Source organism: Dromaius novaehollandiae, chromosome 1, assembly GCF_036370855.1.
Source record: "Dromaius novaehollandiae isolate bDroNov1 chromosome 1, bDroNov1.hap1, whole genome shotgun sequence".
Classification (NCBI taxonomy): domain Eukaryota; kingdom Metazoa; phylum Chordata; class Aves; order Casuariiformes; family Dromaiidae; genus Dromaius; species Dromaius novaehollandiae.
The window spans coordinates 75845256-75851435 of NC_088098.1; the positions used below are offsets into that span (position 1 = coordinate 75845256).

Genomic DNA, 6180 nt, shown 5'->3' on the forward strand with positions numbered 1-6180 from the left:
CTGAAAGGAGAAGAGGTACTGGTGACTCCTGGTGTATGTTCTACCTGCTTGCCACGTGATTTCACTCTCAAAGCAGCGAGGAACATGTACTTTCCCTTTAATTGCCTCAGTGAAAAGTCCAGGAGCTTAGCTTTAAACTCACCTTCAAAAGCGGCTTACGCCAAGTCACTGGACTTTGCACCAAAACAGATGTACATGCACATGATTCACACTGACTTTCCTTGGGTGCTCTGGCAGTAATGTAACTTCTAAAATCACTGCATCTGCTTGCTAAATAAATGTGCTTATACCTTTGGTGCATAAAGAACTGGGTCTAAAGTGAACATATTTAGTATGGAGGCAAACTTAAGTTCCTGCTTCAGTTTTACTTTCTGTGTTTGAACGGAATTATTTACAAAGAGTTGAGATCACAGGAAAATAATATTTACATAGTAACTCCTGTCTTAAATTCTGCATAACAAATAAGGAAAGGAGCAAAAACCACTGAACCTTAGATTAACGCTACGATAATCCAGGGAAAAATAAATAAGTACGGATCGAAGTATGCTGAATAATTTACCAGTTTAAGTTTAACCTAATCTAAGCATGCAAGGGAACATGCATATGCTGCAGAGGCATATGGAAGGAGACAGTACATGTTTTAAAGAAAACCGAGCTAAAGTGCTAATAATTGTAGTAAGAGATAAGTTCCACCATACATTCTTTCTTGCTTCTGCCTTCTAATATTTCATGCTTATATCACAAGCTCTTTAGGACAAAGACAGATTATTAGCATGATTATTAAAGGATAGCAGACAGGGCATAGGATATTAAGGGAAAGAAGGAAAGAAGGGTTGGAAGTTGGAAGCAGACGTCAGGGAGGAGTACCAAGTTGATGTAGATAATTGAAAGACTTGAGAAGAAGAGTAAAATATAGCTTTAACTGGAGAGTGGGAAGAACGAAGGCCAAAAAAAGATGTTGCGATAGTCAAGTAATGAGTAAGGTATGAATCATAGTTACAGTGGTGATGACAGAGAGATTTTAAAGATGTCACCCAAGAGGAGAATCTCAGTATGATAGATAAAACTCTGAATGTGAAACTGAGATTGGAGGCAACGAAGACTTCAGCCAGCCAGCAGAGAGAAAGTAGGAAGAAGTGAGAAGCCTGGATAAGAAAAGAAAATCCTTCTTCGAAATAGGAAACATTAAAAAATATTCAGTAGAGAGGAGTAGAAGTACAGGGATCAATAAGTGAAAATGCGTTATGCAGTTAAGAACTAATTTAATTGAAAGTATGTTTAGTTCCCAAAATAATAGGAAAAACTTGCCATAGTGGAACAAACTATTACCTGTCTGGTCAAATATCATGGCAAGCACCACGTGCAGCAAAGGAAGGAGCTAAAAAAACCCAGTAACAGAGTAACAGAACTTCTCCCTGGTTGAAGATACAGAGCAGTGATTTCTTTTCTAAAATTCTATAATTTTATTCCATTAGGTAAAACTGATTTTTTAACAGTGGTTATAGACAATAAAACCAGACATAAATCTGCTAAATCTTGCTGAATCTGGTAATACAGTATCAAGTACAGAAAGAAATATATAGAAAAGGAATCTTACACTGGGGGAAGAAACCATTCAGATGAGAAGATAGGGAGGATCTGGGAGGAAAAAACAATACAGTTCAGTGGTAAGAGTAATTGCTTGCTCCATAAACTGTTTTCATATTGGAAAGTTTCCCCTATGGTTCCTCAGTGTCCTGCAGAAGGTTAAAGTGTGGGCTCCCCTGCAGAAAGAGTGTGGAGAAGGGTACTGTTTTCTCCATCTCTTTCAGTTTATTCTTAATGTATACTTCCTCGGTCAGTGTAAGAATGGCGCTTGTTCACCACTAACAGTTTTTCTTTAGAAGAACATTTTTTTAATTCAAACGGAGAAATGAAAAAGACGTAATGATGGGAGGAGAGACCGATCACATTAAAAAAAAAATAATTTAACAATTCTCATCATTACTGCCAATAATGCAGCTACCTATAGCAACAATGACAGTGTCAGCATAAAAAGCATATCAGTTATCAGAGAAATTCTAAACACCATGGGATATGAATAGTTAATTGATAAGTTTAAAGCACTGTCATCTCATATACAACTGTTCTTACTCTTCTTGCTGCAGGAGGAGAGGGACTGACATCTGGAATGTTTGATCGTGATGCTCCGATAGATAACGATTTATTTCTCTAGTAAGTACAGAGTGATGAGTAATGTCACTTTCAAACAGGAATTTTTTTGCTGGATAAAAATGATCTGAATGATTGAGTCCGTATCTTACATTGACGAAATGGCTCGGTAAACATCTCTAACGAAAATTAATTGTAAGTAACAACTTTAATCACTAATTTTGATGGAAAATGAAATCTTGACATAGATTTTAAAAAAATATCTGATACCGAGATAATTTTGTGGCAGAATAGACTTGTGTGAATCTATAACCTGAATCTCGGTTCTATCCAGAACCTGTCATGTTACAATGAGGCAGATGAGCCTGATATAACTTATCTTAAAATGTTTTCATTTGTCACTCTTAGTCTTAGAACTTTGGTCTAATCAAACACAGAGAAACATATCTAAAAACAAACAAATCTTAAAAACAACCTGCTCTAAAACAGCAATAGAATGAAGCAGCACAGAAATTTCCCTAAGAAAACTGCTGCTACCCTGGGACTGAACTGTATTCATAAAAGAAGGTCAGGATAGATAGCTCTTACAGGTCTCCTCTATTTCAGCAGTCTGGGCGTTTTTAAGGGGGTTGATTTGGAGATTTGATTTGGGGTTTGATTTGTAATTTTTTAACAATAATTTATATATTGTGTTTGCAAGTAACCTGCGTGCTAACTGAAATGAATCACATGTAATGTACTTCTGTTCATTATTACTTGGGATCTTTGAATTCAAATTATTTTGACCGATCACAAATGGTCAGGATTCATCATGCACAAAAAATAAATTTAATTTAGTAAATGTTAGTTCAGTAAAACTTCAGCAGTCACAAAAAGAGAACCAAATATATGGCATTTCAGCTTACAAAATGCTGGATGCCATGTCTGGTCTCTACAGTTTCTGTTAAAGTATATACTTATATGGGAAGGAGCTATTTTACTTAATATAACCACTTTGTTAGGAAGGTCCTTCATGATGACACAGCAAAAATGAGGCACATTGTCTGTTAAAATTCCTACCATCAGATCAGCAAGGGAGAAACCACAGCAAATATTTGAACGTAGGGGTCAGCCCACTTCCTGCATTTTGCCAGTAATTGGAGGAGGTGGTGAATGCATAGCGAATTTTCGCTGTTACAGTCCATTTTCCAAACTCATTCATGAGTTTGTGCTCTGGCCTGAATGGATCTGTTAGTCTACTTCTACAGTCAGAATTGTCGCAATACTCAGCATATTTTGTTTAAAAATTGCAAGCAAACGCATTTTATTACAGAAATGCTACTTGCAACTGTTAAGATCTATGACAAAACCAGCTGGATACTGGAAAGATGGAAAGTTGACTACTGCAGAATTCTAACTTCCTATTTCACAACTGTCAATCTATTAAGCTATATTAATATGATTAGTGCATAATAATAGAACAGAACACTAATTAAAGCTTATTCTGCCTAAAAGCCTAGTAAGGAATCTAATTTCAGATTTCTAAAAGGTTGCACATTTAAATAGCTAATGGATGTTTATGACAGTATGTTATTAAGATTTGAACTGTGATATGAATTTATGCAATCAAATCAATAATCTACATTTTAGAAGAGATTTAAGTACAAAAGGATTCAGTATGGTTTCTTGGGTAAAGATTTTAAATGTGGGATATGTTTTCCTTCTTTATTACAGGTATTTTCTGCAACACCAGCCATATTTATGGAAAAAATTTATGTAACTTGTTTAAGAGAAAACAGTTCCAAAACGGGGCTTAACAAAGTTCTTCTCCAGGTCTTGGGTAAGACAGTCGTCTTAGCTGATTCTGCTAGACACAGAGGTTGTTAAGAGTCTGGTTATCAGCCAGTGCAGGATGGGAAATCTATAGCTTATAAACAGGAATTGGCCCACAACTCCTTCTAAATTACAAGAAATATTTTTGTATTTTTACTGTATTTTGGGTATAGTGTTAATGTGTGACTTTCTACAAGGTATATGAAATATCTGTTTGAGCCTTGGAATAGAGAGCTGATCTCTTTAGCTTGGATAAAGCCTAGCCAGTCTAGCATTCTTCTTGGTAGAAATGACTAAGTCCTGACTGTGGCAGAACTCTCAAATTTGTGAATTCCAAAGGCGAAAGCCTACAACCTTGCCAAGTTTTTTTTTTTTTTTTCTTCTTCTGGAAATTTCACTACAGTGAAAGAGTACAATAGTACAATACCGTCTTTGGGAACAACAGTAGAAGTATGCATGCAAACTGACCACCTAAATCTCATCAAAAAGTTCAATGTGGAAACTCAAAGGAAAGTGTCCGTGCTCTCCACAGCTTCCTTGACAAAACAAGGAGGAAACAGCTTTAAGAGCTGATTACATACCCAAATTAAAACATTGCATATATATTTTTAACTGTACTCTTTTTCCTTGTGTATATTTTCAGGGGGAAAAAAACCAAAAAAGAAATAAAACCAAACTGAATGAAAAGCACACGTGTTCACATAACGTCTTTTATGGAAATAGTCCTTGATCCTTGTTACTGGCTGAGCTGTGTTACACATAGACTGTGGGGTGGAATATGTGGGTGTAAAGTTGGAGGTTAACTTTTCAAACCAGCTGATTCTTGTGGCTTTGGGTGTTGGCTTGCCTTGGGGTAGGACTTGGAGCAGCACTACTAATCAGTAGAAGTCAGGTCATGACCAGAGCCAGTATAGCATTTTGAAATATTTTGGGAAAAAAAATACTGTAAATGAGGGCTTTCATTAGCTTCTGTTTTCTGCTGTTGATACTATCTTTTAGTGGTCTATATTGAGGCACACTTTCTGGATGTTTTTCATCCTCTGTCATTACTGTTGATTCTATACTGAATGCTCTAATGTTCAGCTCTGGGCTTAATCTCAAGGTTGAGAAATTTATGGAATTAAATAAGGTGCTTGCAGTAGTAGAGACTGACTATCCAGGATAGAGTTTCCTTTTCTTCTCTTCTGCTCCTATGCTTCTCTCTTCCAAACGGTCAGAAATTATAATTCTGTGAAGAAGTAAAAATAAGCAAAAGCTATGTGTGTAAGCTTGCTATACATAAAAGAACTTCATATCAGAAACATCTGAAATGGGTAATGTTTTCTCCTCTTGGCATCTGCCAAGTAAAGACTACTCAAGTCAATAGTAAAGTGCTTTTTTTTTTTTTTTTTTCAAATGGAATGAGAACATAAGAGTAAAAATGCAATTAAAAAATTAAGTGATGATCACCATAAGGATAATAGAGAAATGTAATACATATGAAGCAGTCAAAGTAGAAATTTCTGTTTAAAAAAAAAGGATTCCCTTTTAAAAACAATATATTTATGCTTTCGGGTGCCTTTTGAACACCTTCAGTCCCTGAGAGACTGAAGAAATTAGTCTTTTACAGATGATTTTTCTTCAGGATTTTTTTTTTTGGGGGGGGGGTTTGGTAGCTGTCCCTGTCATAACTTTCTAAACAAAATAATGCTTTTTTTTTTTTTTTGCTTTTTTTTCTTTTTTTTTTTTTTTTGGACAGCTGCAGGGAGCCAGCAGCCCCCGTCCTGCGCGATAGCCTGGATGCGCCCGCCTCATGCTGGGCCGGACGGTGCCGCTGAGCGGACCGCCCTGTCAGCCTGCGACTCCGACCCGTACAGGCCGCTGCTCCTGTGCACCGCGGAGCACATCCGGACCGGCTGTACTCCACTTCCCAAGGGTGTCAGCAGTGCGAGTTTGGGCTTCTTAGGCGCAAGCGGCCCGGGCTCGCGGCCTGGAGTTAGGGACTCGGGGACGGAGCAGGGTCGGCGGCTTGACCTGCGCGCCGCAGCGGGACCCTCCCGCGCCCCACAGGCAGGAGCTGCCCGTGCCATGTCAGCGCCCCCCCGCCCGTGGGACGCCGGAGAGCCGCGGAGGACCGAGCCGTGCGCGGGCGCTGAGCCCCGGTGCGGAGCCCCGTCCCGCCCGAGCGCCCGCTGCGGGGCGGCGGCGCCGCCGGGCCAACGGCCGCCGGGGCCAACG

General features: G+C 38.8%; 1 long non-coding RNA gene across 1 annotated transcript in view; it reads left to right on the forward strand.

Annotated features, from left to right (window-relative positions):
- LOC135329219 (uncharacterized) overlaps positions 1-4916 on the forward strand; it is a 32887-nt gene extending 27971 nt beyond the window's left edge. The window contains exons 5-6 of the long non-coding RNA XR_010390590.1: positions 2148-2214; positions 3865-4916. This is a non-coding gene — a long non-coding RNA (uncharacterized LOC135329219). The remainder of the gene's footprint in view (positions 1-2147; positions 2215-3864) is intronic.
- Positions 4917-6180: the final 1264 nt, after the last annotated feature.